Genomic DNA, 19,309 nt, shown 5'->3' with positions numbered 1-19,309 from the left:
TTTCTTTCTTTCTTTCTTTCTTTCTTTCTTTCTTTCTTTCTTTCTTTTCTTTCTTTCTTTCTTTCTTTCTTTCTTTCTGTTATCCAACCCTAATTTTCTCCTCCCAAGCCCAGCTTGCAGAATCCATTCATTTTAACAGGACATAAGCCACCCTAGAGCCATGAAGTTGAAGAGGTTACAAAATTTAATCAGCTTGTTTACATTATTCATCCTTTTAATTTTTAGCAGCCTACATTTTCTCCATCATTCTCCCAGGGCATTATGGCAGCAGCAAAACTTTTCCAGACAGAGCTGCCAAGCCTGAGCTTGCGAAAGGTCTCCCTTCACAGCTCAGGATGAATGCCACTGTGGTGTTACTGGAGGAGGCTACAGATTAGCCAGGAACTGTTTCAGGCTTTAAGGTCCGTAATGGAAAACAGTTGAACTCACTGTTGAATTGGGATATCTCCCTGTTTTCTGGTCATTCTGCATGGAAGGTATCCCAAGTGCTTTTCTCCTTCTGCTTAGAGCTCCATTTTCACAGAAGCCCCTGCCTCCCATGGAGGCTCTCCCCAGAGCCCACATGACTTTCTTAGTTGTCCTGCTGCAGATCTCCTGGAATAGCAGTGACTGTTGCTGTCATGCAGGGTTTACCCTGCAGCCAAGGAGCCCAGGGACTATTGCCACTCATTTTCCTCCACTTGTAACAAAGCCAACTGATATGGCATAGGAGTTTCTGGGAGGACTTGCAAACAAGGTGAGAATGTATTCACAAACATATATAGGGAGCTCACAGGAAGAGATAAAGAGCCCCCCTATTTGCCTCCAGAAAGTATATCAAGAAACTAAGCAATATAATACCAGAAAGCTTTGGAGAAAGAACAATTGTTCTCTAAAAGAAGAATTCCATTCTCTGGTGCAGAGATATGGGATTTTCCAGTGCATAGGCCACGACTATCAGAAACACAACTGTATGTGAAGTAATGACCATCTGAGGAGAAACCTTCTAGTGCTTCAAGCTGTAAAAGCTGCAGATGGCGGGAGCATCTTAAAGGGAAATAGCTTTAAGAATGAAGTGTTTGAAGAAATCTTGTTGAGACATACCATGCTGAAGATAAATCAATGCAATCATTCCTGGAAAGCCTGGCTGACAAATTTCCCTATCGCCTAGTTTGTGGGGGTAGCACAAAATGTTTCCTGCATTACTCATGCAAACATTCCTGGTGATTTCAGTAAGACCCAGACTAAATCTCTGAATAAAGAAAACAGGATTCAGCCAAGACTTTTCTAGCACTTATGAAAATTCCCCAGAAACTGGGAGGAAAATTATGACTGATTTAAGGTGGACTAGAATTTAAGACATAATGGTTGCTATGTGTTTTTCAGGAGAAATTCAAATTTGATAGAAAAGGTGTCATTCTGATTAGACTCACTAGCTGCAGAGTACAATTTCTGTAGGATTGAAGTGATTTTGGTTCCATAGGTTTTACTCCATATTATGAAAACAGCTTTCTAGCAGACTAAAATTGCACATACAAGAACATAGCATAATTAAATAATTATCTGTCCCTGCTTCCCATGTATTAAGCTATATAACCAGACTCTCCTTTACAAGACAGTTAAGATCTTCAGTGAGAATTGCATGTCACAGACAATAAATACATATACTGGGGAAGAGGTTAAGTTCATCAGGAAAACTACTTAGCAGACAGCATGGTTTTTCTTTCAAGCTTCTGTGCCTTCCAACCACTGGTGAATTACAGCAATGCTTAGGCAAAAGAGGCAGCCACTATTTATCACTGATTGTAAAAGTATTCTTACTGCTGAAAATATCATTCAGGACTGAAAATGTTTGGTTCACAAAGAGTTATCTGTTCTAAAGCAGTCTGGTGCCTCTGAAACAAGCTGCCAGCAGTTCCCGGCAGTGGGCTGGATGAGGACAGCTGAGGGGAGTGCCGGGAGGAGCTGAGCTCCCAGGAGGCAGCATGGAGAGAAAGCATCTGGTGGTGGGGAACCTTGACCTGAGCCACTGGAAACCATGGGCCGGGAGACACATCCTAGTGCCTGCAGTCATGTCCTAAGGAGATCTCTAAGGAGATCAGCAATCTTGTTACTGACTTCCCGTAGGACTTCAGTAAGCACAGAGGTTTTGTCTTGTCATCCACTGAAATCAGCTGCAGAAGCAGAAGGAGTCTCTGGATCCCTTGGGAACCCTTGCTGGTGATATAAGCAAAGGCACAGTATTATACAGATGTCAGTATTAGGTCTCTTCTTGGATTAGTTTTGTTTTATTAGTCACATTTAAAGCTGTAACATACTGGTCACTTGCCCTAAGCCACACAGTACAAATTAAGAAAGAAAAGAAAAAAATAGCATTCAGGGAAAAAGTCTCAGAAGTAATTATTTGGGGCCAGTCAATTTTTTTTTTTTTTTTTTTTTTTTTTTTTTTTCTAACACAGGAGGACGAAGAAACCAACAGATTTCCCCGTGGCATCTTTCTGTGCTTCTGCTGCAACAATTAAGTTAACGTGTCACATCTGCTATATATCCTAATGAGGGGAAATAGGAGGGATTCAAACCCAATTCATCCAAGAGCAAAAGATCTGAGATGCTTGTTTCTATAGCCCTAGAAGCAAAAGCCATTATTACAGCTGAGGTATGTGACTGGTACTTACTTTCTAGACCTTTTCTCTGTACCTTCAAGCATTTCTCATAATTTAATTTTCTCTCCTCTTCCTATTCTAGCATCTATAATGATTTTTTTTTTTTTTTCATAGAATAGCTAACCTAATAACAAACGATATCTACCATACAGTTATGTGTATATACATTTCTACATATGTCTACTAAGGCACCATCAAGTAAGGAAACTAAAGTGGGATCACAAACTAGCCTGTGAAATGAAAAAAGTGTGTAAGATTGCCAGAACTTTTTCTAAAAAGCAATAATAGTTTGAATTTTTAGACTTTCCAAGTAACAGCTTTCACTTTTGAAAAATGAATCTATCTTCCAGAACAGTTGGAAAAAACGGAAAAAGAAAATTTTGGATCAGTCCTGACTGCAGCTCCTAAAAGGATCATTCAGCCTAATCCTGTCTTTAGGAAAAAATAAAACTGTGATGCCAAATTTTGGTTTCTAGTCTAAAATATTTATATAACATGCCAAAAATGTGTCTAAAAAAGTAACCTGCCTGAGGTTAAAATATTTTCCCTGCTTTACAATGTTTGGTTAAAAATGTATTTAGGCTGATGACAAGCAAAGCAAGGTGTAATTTAATTTGAAAATAAATTAATGCTGTAAAATTCACTGAGAAAAGTCAGATACATAAAAGGCGAAGAGAAACGCTGACAAACCGTAACTATCACAGTACAAGAGAGTAAAACAGCTTTAAATAATGTGCATATTTTATGAGGTACTCTTTTTTTATAATTCACAGTAGAAACATGTATACTTTGCAAAGTCTAATCATGGCAATCACTGCCAGTTCAGCAAAGGTTTATAAATAGCTGTATCTGCATAAAGCAACTGCAGTGGGCTTCATCCCATATAAAATCAATAAATTTACAGACGGAGCTTCGTATTTTAACACCTCTGTTTAGGTGTCTGTCCTCTCCTCTGGATGTGAGTGAGGTATTTAGGTTCCAGTTTCCACTGAGCTGTAGATACTGGGCTAGTATCTACAATTACTTTCCATCATCTGACTAGCTCTTTAGACTTGGGGAAGGGGAAATGTCCATTGCCGGAATAGGCCTTTTTGATCTCTGTTCAGACATTTTCAGGTAGTCTATATGGCTGCGGACACTGCTACAGGAAAATCATGGATCAGACCTGCCAGCCCCCAGCTAATAATACCTTTGGTGCCCCAGGGCATCTCAATTGGTTCTATCTGCTGAAGCTTAGGTAACTGAATCTCACCTTTTGTTTATTGGGGTTACTAGACGCTCAGTTCTGTTGCCTAAATAGAAGTGGCCTAAAACAGTCCGTTTCAGAGGACTTGGGATATCAGGAAAATCTGCTCAGGTCTGGCAAATATGGGTCAAGGCTTATTGGAGACCCACATGGTGATGGACAGGCAGCCAGCAGGCAGACAAAAGATCGCACCTAGGGCATGTTAAAAGGCACTAAGTGGCTAAGATGGAGCAGTAAGTGTCTGACATTAAAGAGCAAAGAGGAGAAGAGAAAAATGTTATCTACAGCGTATATTATAATTTTGGCACATCTGCCTTTTCCCTCTGTATTAGTTCTGATAAAATCTACTGAGTTCAAAGGAAAATCTTTAAATTTTAACAAAAACAAATGTAAGTCCAAAGAGACTGCAACACACTGAACTTAAATGGAGATCTGTGTAATAAAATGCCAGGCTAAATGTTCTGCTTTGGCAGCCCACGTGTTATAAGTAACATGTTTGGAAGGCTTGTGTTGGCAATGCCTTGATACAGCTTCCAGGCAATTACAATAGAACCACATTTCTGTATCCAATCCTTTTGCCTATATATTCTTATGAAGAATACCTGGAAATGAAACTGGCTTACTACTCTACTTACTATGTTCTTTTACTGTCTTTTTCAGAAAATCTTTACAGCAACATGAAAATTCTCCTGCCTGAGCAGGTCTCACTCCAGAAGCCTGGAGGTCCACAGGCAGAATACTACTTCTGTGTTTTGCTATACCAAATACGGTTATCTATTTTGAAAGCAAAGACAGTTCTATTCTTTTAAGCAACTTCAAAACATGAACTGTCTTGCCACCTTTTGAAAAGTGTGTGTGTTCCTCTCTCTCTCTCTCTCTCTCTATATTTTTTTTGCATTTAACAAAGAGAGACATCCAAACTAGTTTTGTGATTCCTACTGGACCATACTGTGGTAATAATCCTCCCTTAGAAGGCTCATAGAAGAAAATTGAAAGAGTGGTCTTTGTTTCATGGTTTATTAAATGAAAAATAAATAAATAAGGGGAAAAGCAGCTTGCTGCAGAAAATACTGTCTCTGTCTCTCTCCCTAAGGCATAGATTTATAAAAAATTTATTCCAGCTCTCTGGTATTTGAGCAGCTGGACAGTTTAGATCAAGTAGTATGTCTGTACTTACCTAAAATTTACAGTTTCTATCTGTCAGAAAACAAATAAATCATCATGCACTGCCTTACTAAATTAAATTGCTGCACTAGATTCATTTTCCTCCTTAGTCTAGATTAGATTTCTATGAACTTCACCATAAAGTAGTGAATGGCATTTGTATTTTAGTACTAGTCCAGACTCATCCAGACTCAGTTGTGAAGAATTTTGCCATCAGGAAGACCTCACACAGTCTGACTAAAGATGTTCTCAAAACAGCAGATCTTCATGCAAGTCATAACTATGCCATGGTCATACTAGGTGAGAAGAATGCATGGTTGATATCAGATACATCCATTTTTAATGCTGTTTATCAAATAGAAGTATGGCATAGGGCAAAGGCTCTCAGCGGTGTTTAATAAGATAAGCTTTATACTTTACTGTGAAATTGAGATAGAATTCATTGCTGAGGACATGGTCAATATGAGGATAAGATTTGATGCCTTTTCAGCAAGATGCCTTGCTGAAATATTTTCTTCCCTCCAGTTCTTATAAAGGGAAGTACCAGCAGTATCCGAATTAAAATAGGCTTTTTAACTTTAGTTTTTTGAAAAGTAGAATACCCTATTTTGATTTGGAGCAAATTCACCACTCGGCTAAAACTTCAGACTGAAGATCTCCTCTTGACCCATTAGAATATGACAAAAGACTTCACAGGGAGCTGAAACAGCCATTGAAATCCAAACTTCATTATCATTTACTTTCCCACAATGATCACCCCGTAACAAGAGACAGTATCCTTGCAGGCTGTACTGCTTGCCAGGATAGCACTGCCGCCTGTGCAAGCTCACTGTATCACCATCCTCTAGGGGAGAGTTCATGGGAGCAGAAAGTCTCAGCCCAGTGAAAATCTGTCCAGATGCCTTCCAGCTCAGTTATGGTAGCCCTCTCACAGCTGGAGTCCACTAGGCATCTAACTGCCCGGTGTGGGCAAAACCAGCAGCACTACTCTTGCATTCATTCATTCATGTTCCATCCTGTTCATTAGATGTTTCTTTATCACTTCTGAAGACTCAGTCTGACCTTCTAAAAAAGAAACTAAGACTGCAATAACTTGTAAAGCACTGGGAGGAAAGCCACACCGTGTGGTTTGTCAGACTGTAATGTCCTAACACAGTTTCTCCTCCAGAAGGGGTGATTTCATTCCCATTATCAACATATCCTCTAAATTCATTCTAAACTAATACTTTTGAAAACACCTATTTTATGTATTTTTTTAATATTTCATAGAGTGAGTATCCCAAACTTAGTTTGAGTCCCAGATCTTATGTTCCTGTCCCTAGAGTTTTAATTTCCACTGCTTGAAGCAGTAATGCCCCACCTCTGAACCATTTCAGTTTTTTTTTTTTTTTTCTCTGTTTTTCACTTGCCAGTGCATACAAGTGAAAACCTAGGTAAACCTTTTCAGGATGCTAATGGATAACTCTCAAATTCCCAGGACAGTGCTAGCAGGGTGCTAAGCTATGAGGAGAAAAGGAGGAAATTAGCCTGTCACTCTGGCAAAGCAATGCTTACTGATACAAGGAGCAGTCTAATCTCAGTAGCCTTTTCAAACAGTTTACATGAAAAAACAACAAACAGAGAGAAGGAAGAAAGAAAAGGATTTCTGTTGTAAATTGACAGGAATGACTGTATTGGGTTTCTGCTGATGAGATCTCTTTGCAGCAAAGGGTTAGAAGGAATAAAAGAGTCTTTATGCCTTATTGGGGTGAGAGAAAACAAGACATAATGATGAAGCTGAATATGTAAGCAAGCTTCTCAAAACCTATGCAAATATTCAGAGTTTTACACTTCATGTTTCTTGATATGCGCCAGCTTATTTTTCTGGTAATTCTGCTGGAATTTTTTTCTTTACACAGCTCAGCTATTTATGATAGTCAGAGATTATAGCAACTCAATAGTATATTTTAAATGCAAATGAAAAATTATTAAAAGCTAACTGGATACTGGATAACCATACCAGTAGCATGCTTGCAAGAGCAAACTATCTTAACATGGACCATATAAATCACATTTATGTATACAATCCAAATACTTAGGATTTACTGCATTAGCAGTGTGCAAAATGGAATGCATTTGAGAAATCCTTGGAATAAATAATATATTTACTATGATAGAGAGCACAGAAGAGAGATAAACTTCTAGATGATCTTTTGGACATGTGATAAATATTCAACTGGGAGATGGCCAAAACCCAAAGACTTAAAAAATACAAATGCAAAATTCCTTACGTCATTCGCTAACCACATTCCTCAGAGATACAGAAAAATGTTTCTGTTGGAGTACTAGCACTTATGAAAACACTAGGTCAATAAGGATGTGAAACTGATTTGTGAAACTGGATAACTGGTAACACAAATCTAGGAGCATAATTCTTGAATATAATTGCAGAAAGCAGCGAGAATGCCAAAGAAAGTCTGAGGAGGTGACTTAAAGCTTTCAGTGTAGATCATAATGACCCACACATCCCAATTAGATGTTCTGCCCTCAGGAACATGCAGGACCTGTGGGTCCACAACCTGAAGTCTCTGGTAGCAACATGGGTTGTAGGTGTTCCCATTCCTGCCTTTTCATGAGCTCACTTAGCACAGTTTGTTGAATGGATAGACTGTGAACAGTGCTGGAGAGCCAAAGAGTTTAAAATAATTACTGGCATATTTTTATGGTTTGGTTTGTAGCTTTTTTTTTTTTTTTTTTTTTTTTTAAATTCAGGTCAGACTTGTACTGAAGCATTGGGCGGGATTTCCCCAGCCACCACTGCCATTTCAAACTTTGTTTTAGAAAATTTACTAGCCTATATGTAGAAACTTAGTATAACAAAGCTGTTGTGTTGGTGGTTGAGAAAAAAAGACACTAGATTAAATAAATGCATTATAAGTGGTAAAAGATAATTATCCAGAAGTATTTTACAGGTTCAAATGTCATCTTTGTCTTTTATGCTCATTCAATCACCTCCTATATTTAAACAAGAAATTTCTCTCAGTATTTGCTCATCCTTTACTGATCCAACTGAATTTAACCAACCAAGACAATTTTAATGGATAAATTTTACATTATTTTTAACTCCAAGGATGTGTGTGACCTTCAAAAGTTAATTTTAAAACTTCAGGAAAATTTCCACTGTATAGATATCCTTCCTGCATAGCAATCATATTTCATTTGTGGGAAATGTTTTCTACTGTTTACAACTCCGTATCACCATACTGACTCCTGCATCTCAGAGAAGGAACATCTCACAACCACTTGTTGCTGTCCAGTCTTTTTTAGGGTACTGGACATGACAAGATGGACCAATATCCTGTTTGGAAACGCTACTTTGGAGAACTTTTGCCAGTCATCCTAACATCTTATTTAACATGAGAAAAGTGTAAAATATTTTATAATAATTACAATAATTAATAAATAATTAATATGTTTAAAAACTGATGCAACTCATGCAAAGAATTAGGTAAAAATGTGGCTAATGACTCAGTCTCAATTTTGACAGGGTCTGTAAGGGTTTTCTACTGCTATTTCAGTTAAAATTCTCTTGGCTGTCAGTGGGAATGCTTTTCTTCTAAACAGGCTAACACTCAGAAGCAGTCTTCAGGTCTCATGGTAAAGAACTCTTCCCAGCTGGTGTTTTCTATGATTAATAAACTTAATCAAGGTATCATTTTTACCACATCTTGCAACTGCTAGCTAACCATCGGTGTAACTTGTCTTCTGTGTAAAGATATATTTAGAATTGCTGGTTGGCCTGAGTCAAAGCCAAACAGAGGTCTTGCCTGCTCAGGGAGTAAACACAGGTATTTAGTAAGAGAAACATAATGTCTGGCTAATGACTTGGTAGTTAGGAGTGCTACTTAAGGCTACGTGAACAGAGAACTATAGGCTTTCTATCATTAAGTCAAGTACTAACTTGTCTGTATGATTTTTCAGTAAACAAACAGAGTTTAAATTCTTTCCATGTCTTTTTGTTTGTCATACATATATATTAATGCTACCTAAGTGTTTTTATTAATCATCACATTTCAAGTACCCACTATCTTTGGAACTCTGTTATGCCCAGGAATAGCTTTTTGCAATGAGTTTCAAATATGATTTCAAAAAGAACATTGAAGTGTTTTATATTTTTTGATGAATTCTTTAGCTTTTATTGCAATAATTAAATCAGAAAAGTGGAAGAGACAATCTGCATATGCAGAACTTACAATAAGTAGGTGATACAGCAAATAAGAGCTACTAATTCAAACCTACTTGTTGACAATGTGATGCAGATGCGAAATAAAGCAGAGGCAATGCACAGGAGGGACCAGATGGATTTCCTGCATCACAGCACAAATCGCCATGGGAAACATCTGGAAATTATCATGAAAAAACAAGCAAACAAAGAGGTCCCTTTAACCTCTAGAGCTGGCTAATCACAAATCATTGACTGAAAGTGCTTGGAGAGTAGAGGTACAGCAGATATTGTGAATGGAACTAAAAGAAGAAACGCTATGACAGTGTTTCATATCTGCTGAATTTTGGGTTGGATATAATGTCCTCAATTTGAGATTGAGCATTACCAAGATGACATTGCATCTCCAAGGCATATGTGAACAAAGCAAAAGAAAGGTGTTTGCCAAGCTTAATTAAACATATCCCAACACATTAAAGCAGATAGAGCAGACAAGGCAACATAGAGATCAAAAAGGGCTGAACAGTTCAAGTTGGATACATGGGTATCTTTAGTGCTGTACATGGCAAACTAAATCAGCATAGGTGTGAGCGTGCCTAAAGCACATGCTATGAAGGACGCATGTTATTACCTTACGTCTCTGCTCCTTCCCAGGTACCTTCTGGGGCAGAGTGCTCTGTGGCTGAGGGATGCCTGTATACTGATAAGACGTTCTAGGTCCTCACTCTACATTTCAGATCATGCTCTGAAAGCCAAGCATCTGACGTATAGGCAACATCCCACACAACTTGCATATGTATTCAGTCTTCACTGGTCTTGGTCCTACACCATCTATGGTTCACAGATTTTCTGAATGGTCCTGGAGCACACACACAACACGCTTCTCTTGGTTTCAGTTGCACCCTGTCTTATTTTGGAATTCTGGTTGTTTTTAGGGTCTGTCCCTGCCTAGACCAAAGATACCAAAAGAATGCAACCAACTCAAGATCTTTTACATGAAGGAAGAAACATAGCTTTGAGTAACAACTTTTGAAAAAAATGTTGTAATAACCAAAATGGGAAAAATGTAGGTTTCATTTATATGGTCAACTCAAATAAAACAAATTAGGTCTCAGTGAGTCCATTATTTCTTTACCAAATTTATAGTTCCCATATGTGAGATTTGTCATGAGTATGGCCAAACAAGTCCTAACCACCCCTGGTTTAACCTGCATTTAAATGCTTTTATGTGCTTATTTTTACAGAAATAAAATCTCTTTGGGGTTACCTTATTATTTTTCTCTCCTGGCTTTTTCTACGTGTGAAACATTCTGGACTGTATAATTTAGCGTTCTTTTTCTAATTTAGCTTTAGTAAAGTTGCAAGAATTACTCTATAAAACTTTGCTGAAGGAAAAAAGAATTTCTAAGAAAAATATTATCTGAAGCAAAGAAATGTGAAAAGTTTGAGATATGAACCACAGCCTGGGCCTGACGTTGTTCTCTTTGGAAAAAAATAATAATAATAATAAAAAAAAATGAATGGTGGCAATGACATTTTAGATTACATCAATATTCACATGACCAGAATTTGTTCTGGTTTGCTTTCTAAGTTTATTGTGATGCTCAAGTTTATACATCTGCCTGGGATGCATTGCCATATAATGAAGTCAATAAAAATGTAATGAAGAATATTATCTGTTCTTCATCTACCTATTACAAGGATTTTGTGCCAGTATGCCCTTTATAATCTTGTAAAAAGCATGTTTATTAACATGGAGAATTAAGATATATCATACAGCAATGGCAAGAGGAGCATATGATTTTACCTTCTCTGTCAGATTGTTTCTCAAAACCACTATCTGTCTGGAGCTGATAGGGTAACTTTAATATGTCCACAGTTAATATGGAAAGTAAAAGATGCATAAGCTTGTATTTGACAGAGACAACTTTTTTTTTCACAGAAAAGTGGATTTATTATTATTTTTTTTTTAACTTCTTAAATACTTTATTGTCTCTAATGACAGATGGAACTGGGATTAGGCAATTTTACTACCATATTTTAAGAACATTCTCAACAAATATTTTCAAAATATTCAACAAATATTTTCTGTCCCAAGGAGAGTTTGGTGATAGATTTGTTTCCAGGTAGTCCCCAGAAACTGCTCCTGCTCTTATCAGATATTCCTGAAAGGGAATGACCTTAGAAAGGAAGAAATGCAAACATTCCTTTTAGGAGCTCAGTGAAAGAGACTTAAAAATTCTGACAAAGGAAAATTCCCCTATAAAGGTATTTGTAAACAGAGTCTAAGCAGGGAAAGTTGTCCTAGGACTCAAGGTAATAGATGAAAACAGAGCCAACAGCATTGAAGTGCTAGAAACACCTTCATCAGTGAAACATGCAGAAGATAGAATCACAGAATGATTTGCATTAGATGGAACCATTAATTTAATCTAGTTCCAAGATCCTGCCATGAAGTGTGGGGGCATCCAACCTGGCCTTGAACACTTCCAGGGATGTGGCATCCACCACTTTTTGCAGGGCCTCCCACCTCCTGAGTGAAGAATTTCTTCTTTATATCTAATCTAAATCTACCTTCATTCAGTTTAAATCTATTATTCTTTGCCCTATCACTACATGTTCTTCTAAAAAGTACCTCCCCAGCTTTCCTGTAGGCCCCCTCTACATACTGAAAAGCCACTATAAGGTCTCCACAGAGCCTCTTCTCCAGGCTGAGCAACCCCAACTCTCTCAGCCTGTCTTCACAGGAGAGATGCTTCTTTGTACTTCTTTTACCTCAAAATCTGTATTCATTCACTGTGGCTGTTTTTATTATGTCTCAATATGATCTTTCTACTCACTGAACATACATAAATTCTTTTGAGCTTTCTGGGATGCAAGAAAAATGTGGTCTAAAAAGAAGAAAAAAATATTTATAGCCACTGAAAATATCTGCAAGTGATTTGCTATACCATGAAGTGGATATGACTAAATTTAGAGTTCTTTCTGTGGTTACTAATTTCACAGGCAGTGATGGATTTTTTTTTTTTTTTTTTTTTTTTTTTTTTTTACCAGATTGCAGTTAATAATGCTCTGGGAAATGCTGTCAAATTAGAAAATAAATCCATTATCATTATGTGTTCCCTCAACTAACAGTCAATCAAACTTCCCACACAATTCTTCCAAATCTTTCTTCTGCTCCCCCAGAAAATATTGGACTTGCTGAAACTTATTTTTCCCTGCAGCATAATACTGTTTAAAATAGGTCAGATTTAATTCCTTCTACTTGTAATAACTTTCTTTCCATTTGCAGGTAATATTGAAACAATCCTCTGCAGTTCGCATCAAATGAAGATTCATGGTGCCGTTTGCAGTCTTTGCAGTAGAGAAACACTAAATAATTCTGCATTACAATAGAAGGAAAGTAAGTTTTTTGTTGTTGTTGTTGTTTTCTTTCTTTTTGTTTTTCCTTTTTTTTTTTTTTTTCCCAAAATTCTCTCTTCCATACTCATCCATAAGGGATTGTGCTGATAGGGGATCCTGGGTTAGTTCCTCACAACCAAATGCTCTCAGGGGTACTTCTCACTGATCGCCTTCCTCCTGGAGGATGGCAGTGCTGGGTACCGTGAGCTGACAAGGCAGCAGGTTAAGCATTGATTTTTCTTGTGTATTTCTGAAATTACTTCCCAAATGCTGCTGTGTGACATCTTTAGCACAGAGCTAGCATTTACAGCTCTGTAAACATGCTGCTCTTAGAACATATCCAGACGGTGTTTTCTTTTAATTACCATTGGGAAGTTGGTTGGAGAGGGGCTATGCTGAGTAGGTGTGGAGCAGCACAATATTCACTGTAAACAGTCTATTATGGCCTTAACTATGTGGCAGATTTCTTCATTGTGTCTCTCTCAGGTCATGCAATACCAAACAATTTACACTTACTGTTATTCTGGGCTACCTGAAATCGTTAGAAACACAATCCATCTCCAGACATTCAAGCCTTCAAGTGCTTTGCAACTGTTGATTTGATCATTACAGAATGAAGGTTATGTTTCTGTTGCACTTGATTTTAAAATAAAAAGAAGTATAAACTGGTCTTTGTCCAGGCCAACAGGTGCTTATTTAAAACTAAGAACAATGAAAATGAAAATGAAAACCATCTCTGTCACTTCTCAATAACCACCAAATAAAAATCCAAACACTTTTTTTTTTTTTTTTTTTTAACCTTTCATACAGAAAAACATGTGCATATTCCCTCTTTTATTCTGTTTGAACAGAAACCTCTTGCATTCTTCATTGCTGCCACTCAGCTGAGGAGCTGCCAGTCGGACACAACAGTATTCCTCTAATCACTTTGATGACCATCAGAGAGTGACTGTATTGTTTTCTTTAATGCCCTGCCCAAGAGCAAAAGCTCCCACCGAGAAGCAGGGAGTAGAGCATACACTCTTCTTTCATGCCTACAGAGACAATTTTGTTAAATTTTGAAAATTTCTGTCTCCTCTGACTGGCTCCTTTGCCCATGCTCCAAGCTGGCCAAACATGCTCCAGCCCAGAAGACAAGTGGCCTGCACACCAGGGGCACACCATGCCCTACCGCTTACGTGTTGTCACCAAGCACCTGCTAACTAATGGCCTTGGCAGTTCCCCACACTGCTTTCCAGTATAATAAGGGGTGCTGCAAGCAGAAGGTCGTGTCTATGTTGATGTGAGAAATATGTTTTTGAATAATGGCAAACTCTAAACACAAAACCAAAAGCATAGAGAATGGAGTTTTTATTGAAGTATTGGTTAAATACAGACAAATTCATGAGATGTTAAGCAATTACATGATTTTTGTTGAAGAAAAAAAATGGTAAATGACAAATTATTGTCAGGAGCAAGACCCAAGTTCCCAGCTAAACGTACTGAGTGGATAATATGAAATACAAACCAAAGAAGAATACAAACTGTCAGACCCCATTAACAAAGCCTCCTGCAGCCTATGTTTAATGTCAAAAAATTATGAGACATCCACAGGAAGACAGCTGTTAGACACTCAGAGATACTGTTACTGACCTTGGTAGGAAAGGTTAACATGAACCACAAATCTGAATATCATCAGCATGCATATGGTAATGAAAGCCATATGACACAATCAGTGTCAAGGAGATTTCAATTTACTGAAAGATCTGAAAGGCTCACGACCATGCCCTGAGGTCCACTGACATTCACAAAGCTTATGACTGCAAAACTGCACCTGGCCTAAAAAGGTTGCTTATAAGGTAAGACCCACATCTTGTCCCAACCCATACAGCTTCTCAGACAACAACTGTTGAAGCAATGCCAGAGACAGCTGCTCAGCTGAGTAAACCTAAGGCAAATCCACAAATGTCATTCAAGATCCTTGTTTTACCACAACTGGCCTAAAACATAAATCCACTTAGTCATACGCTAAACAAATGTTGAGTTTGAGACAACATAAGCTAAAGGATGTGTGGAAGGAAAAACCATAAAAGGAAGTGCTAGATATAATGAGCTTCAGGAGATGCTACAGGCTTCGTTCCAATCATAATCAGAACAATGGAAAGGTTTGGGTCAGAAGGGATCTTGAGGATCAAATAGTTCTAGCCCTCTTGCAATGGGCAAATGCTGTGTTTTAACCTGGCAGGCAGCTAAGCACCACACAGCTGTTCACTTACACCTGCCCCTTCCTCAGTGGGACTGGGGAGAGAATAGAAATAATAATAATAATAATAATAATAATAATAAATTATGGGTTGAGATAAAAGCAGTTTAATAGGACAGAAAATGAAAGGAAATAATAATAGCGATGATAATAATAATAGTCTTGGATGTTTCTCCCCTCAACTCCTGGTGCACTCCCACCCTCCTCACTGTCAGGGCAGCATGAGAAGTTGGAAAGTTGTTGCCTTAGAGTAAGCTCTGCTCTGCATCAACTGAAACATCACTGTGTTATCAGCAGTATTCTCATCCTAAATCTAAAACACAGCATCTATCAACATTATTCTCATCCTAAATCTAAAAAGAGCTACTAGGGAGAAAATTAACTCTATCCTAGCCAAAACCAGGACAGCAGAGACTCATTTCACTATATCAAGCTGCCCAAAGGCCCATCCAACCTGGTCTTGAACGCTTCCAGGGACAGCACATCCACCACTTCTCTGGGCAACCTGTTCCAGTGCCTCACCATCCCCCATAATGGGATCTTTATGTAAGGATTAGAATGTGAAAAACTGGAGGCTGGTACAAATATAGAATGTCTCACTGAAAAAGTAAAGGTGAGAATTTTAAACATGGTTTCCTTCACTGACAGTTCAAACTGTTAAATTAGGCCAATTGCAACACGGACAAATAATCTTTTCAGATCCTAAGATCTAATTCCCTAGCTGTTGGACCCCTTACCTGACCAAAACATACATTATGTTTCTGATAGACAATAAGTATCTTGACATACTAATTCTGGTTTGACCTCTGATGTAAGCTCCCAATAGAAAGACTTAAATTATATTTAATTATATGTAACAATTCATGTATTTTAAACCATGCATTTTTATATTGCATTCTTGAATATTCAAAAGGTCAATAAACTTTTTTTTTTTTTTTTTTTTTCTGTTGAGACTTATTTGTGTTACTGCATTGTGCAGCTCTGTCATTAACATTTTTAAAGGTTCTGAGGTCATTTGAAAACTAGACAGAGCTATGCAGTTTAAAAGAGGGTGTATAGGGAGCAGCCATTCACAGACAAGGAAATGACTAATTGGATTGGACTTTAACTTCAGTTCAGCGGTATCTCTCATAGATACTATTTCCTCTCAATGACTTTTAAGGATGCATAAGTGTTATAAGAAATTTGCTTCAGAAACAAAACTTTCATCTCTCTGAGAGGATACAGACATATCTGGAAATCTCAAAATCCCAAAATAGAAAAAAAATCTGTACATAGAGTCCTTGGATATATTATTTATTTATTAACACCCATCCTGTCTTGGAAAACATGATAATTGTCAATTTTGTGCTTGATATGCTGTATGTATTTTTCACAGATAAAATTTGCAGGTAAAAATTTTGTGTTTCTCTTTCCTTTTTCTCTTGATAATTAACTTTTCTTTATCCTAAAAAGTACACAGAAATCACAGATGAGATATTTCTCTAATATTTGTAAAACAGTAAAAATAGTAAAGAGTCTTCCCATAGAAGTTTTCCAGGAAAAAAAAAAAAAAAAAAAAAGTCACAGAGTTTTAATAAGGCATGAAATTCCTGTAACATTTTTAGGTATGTTTAACTGGTGACTGGAATTATAACACCTACTGGCTCATGACTGCACTGATCATGCCTCATTATAACACATAACAAGAAATAATTGGTGCTGTTAAACTTCCAGCCTAGTCCCACTTGCAAAAGTCTAGTGTCCTTCTTGGTAGAACAAGTTACCTCTTGTTGCATTTTTTCCTTCCTAGTCTTTAAACTGTTGTTCTGCTCTGACTACAAACATGGTAGCTCTCATTGCACCGGAAGTTATTTCCCATCAAGACATATTTGATTGAAAAAAAAATAATTAAAAAAAATTGCTTTTGTGTGGAAATTTTCTTTGTTCTCATTTCTCATCCAAAAACTAGTGAGACCCACAGTTTGGCTTTCCTGGCTGCATGCCAGCCTGTCTTCAATAGTTAATGTAGTGAGGGCTCCCACATTCATAGACTCACAGAATGGTTTGGGATGGAAAGGACCTTTAAGACCATACAGTTCCAACCCTCCTGCCATGGACAGGGACACCTCCCACCAGACCAGGTTGCCCAAGGCCCAATCCTGGTCTTGAACACCTCCAGGGATGGGGCATCCACAGCTTCTCTGGGCAACCTGTTCCATGGCCTCACCATGTTCTCCCAGAACACAGTGGATAATGCACTGTTCTGGTGTGCTGAACTCACAAGCTGCTCCACTGAAGGATATATATAATTTTGGAGTCCTCAGTTAGCTGTACAAATTGCTGAATCCCACTTTACTGTAGCACCTACTGCAGAGGTACTTCCCTAAGCAAAAACAGACAATGATGCTAGGACTGCCAGGCATTAAATTCTGGCCTGCTTTTGGCACCACAGTGCTGACATCAGGAAATCCCAGTCTAAAAAATCGATGCGGCCTCATGCAGGATCTAGAGATCTTCAAGCTCTTAAATGATCTTGGCAAATTTTGCTTCTGGGCTTTTCCTTCCCATTGCCAAGGACCCTATGCTTAATGGCTGCCTTAACAGATGTAGCCTCACTCATAGTGTGCACACGTGCACAGGCACACATCTGTGTGCATGTGTTTGCACTTATTTAATCATTTATTTATAAGCAGAGATATCTTCAAGATACATTATTAACTTGTCCTTAATACATTATATATAGCATGGGAGCAAAGACAAGACTAGGAGCAACAGGTTAACTTGAGTCCATTTCTGTGTAGACATACATAAAATATGTGAGGGTGTGCTATAAAGGCATAGGAATTTTTGTGGAGAAGGTGTTGTCAGATGACCTAAATGGGGACTGAACAAACCTTGAGGAACATGAACAACTAGCAGAGGTGGCCAACAACCACAATGCTTAGGTGCAGCAGTTCATGCAGAAAGGTTGTACAATAAGGGGACAAAAATTCTGTGTGTACTTGGTGACAGTGATGATGTGCCACAAGACATGGTCCTCAGCACCCACTGAAGCAACTGCCCCTGGCACAGCAGAGACCTTGGCCCAGAGTGAGCTCCCATGGGAGGATGCTGTTCTGAAGCTGTAGGGTACCCAATGCTTGCCTCCAGGAGCCAGAGTGAAGGTGCTGGATGCTGGTACCAAGCGCACCCTCAGCAAATTGACAGGTGATACAAAACTAGTGGCTAATAGCCCAGATGCATGTGCTGCCATTCAGATGGACCTAGAAATGCTAGAGAAATGGGCAGAAATGAACCACATGAAGCTCAACAAAGGGAAATGTGAAGGCTGATGTCTAGAAAGTAATGACCCCAGGCACAAGTACAGGCTGGAGGCTGACTAGCTGCAAAGCAGCATGGTAAGAGGGTGTGTGTGGTCTAGTGAACAGTGAGCTGACAATTAGCAAACATTATGCCCTTACCACTAAGAAGGCTATCAGTATCCTGCACTGCATCAAGTAAAGTATTGCCAGCTTGTCGAAAGAGGTTATCCTTCCTCTCTACTCAGCTCAGGTGAGGACACACCTGAAGTATTGTGTCTAATTCTGGGCTGCCCAGTACAAGAGAGATATGGAGTTCCTGGAGAGTGTAGGACCATAAAGATGATTAAGAGATTTGGGCATCTCATGTATAACAAGAGGATGAGATGGGACTGTTTAGCCTGGAGAAGGGAAGGCTCAATGGGATCTTAACCATGCGTACAAACACCTCATGGGGGGAGTAAAGAAGACAGAGCCAGATTCTGCTTGGTGGTGCCCAGTGACAGGACAAGAAACAATGGGCACAAACTGAATTGCAGGAAAATCTGTTTAAACATTAGAAAAACTTTCTTCCTGTATCGCTGGAGCAGGTTGTCCAGAGAGACTGTGAAGGCTTTGTTTGTTTGTGGGGATTGTCAAAAGGAGCCTGGACAACCTGCTCTAGGTGACCCTGCTCTGAGCAGGAGAGCTGGACCAGATGACCCTCAGAGGTCCTTTTCAGCCTCCACTACTCTGTCATCCTGTGTTTCTATGCTGAATGCAAATGTATAGCTATTTCAGTCAAAAGAAACTCATTTTTCAGAAATGTGCTTATTCAAAATACTCTTGCAATAAAACCTTATGCCACATGACATTGATTTCTGAAGGGCCAGGACAAAACAGATACTTACAAACTACCTGTGGTTTGCAGAAAAAAAAAAAAAAAAAAAAAAAAAAAAGGCAAGCTTCTTGGTTTCACTAATGCAGCAGACTTTTTACTAAAATTAATTATACTAAAAGGTACATTTTTGCTTATTCAATCTTCTTGTTACATCCTTTTGGTTCAGTCACTGTGAGTTCCTAGTTAGCATCCCATATGCATGTGAGAAAAAAACTGATCTCCTGCAATTTTAGAAGAATTCATAGCAATCC

The 19,309-nt window shown here is 38.4% G+C and overlaps 1 long non-coding RNA gene across 1 annotated transcript; it reads left to right on the top strand.

Annotated features, from left to right (window-relative positions):
- The first annotated feature begins 17,653 nt into the window (after positions 1 to 17,653).
- On the top strand, positions 17,654 to 19,022 carry LOC118169782. Its single transcript, XR_004752277.1, has 3 exons — positions 17,654 to 17,890; positions 18,235 to 18,240; positions 18,900 to 19,022. It is a non-coding gene; the product is annotated as an uncharacterized LOC118169782 (long non-coding RNA).
- The last annotated feature ends 287 nt before the right edge of the window (positions 19,023 to 19,309 follow it).

This window comes from Oxyura jamaicensis, chromosome 1 (genome assembly GCF_011077185.1).
Source record: "Oxyura jamaicensis isolate SHBP4307 breed ruddy duck chromosome 1, BPBGC_Ojam_1.0, whole genome shotgun sequence".
NCBI lineage: Eukaryota > Metazoa > Chordata > Aves > Anseriformes > Anatidae > Oxyura > Oxyura jamaicensis.
Note: the sequence above shows the minus strand (reverse complement) of the source record. Positions and strands in the feature narration are given on the sequence as shown.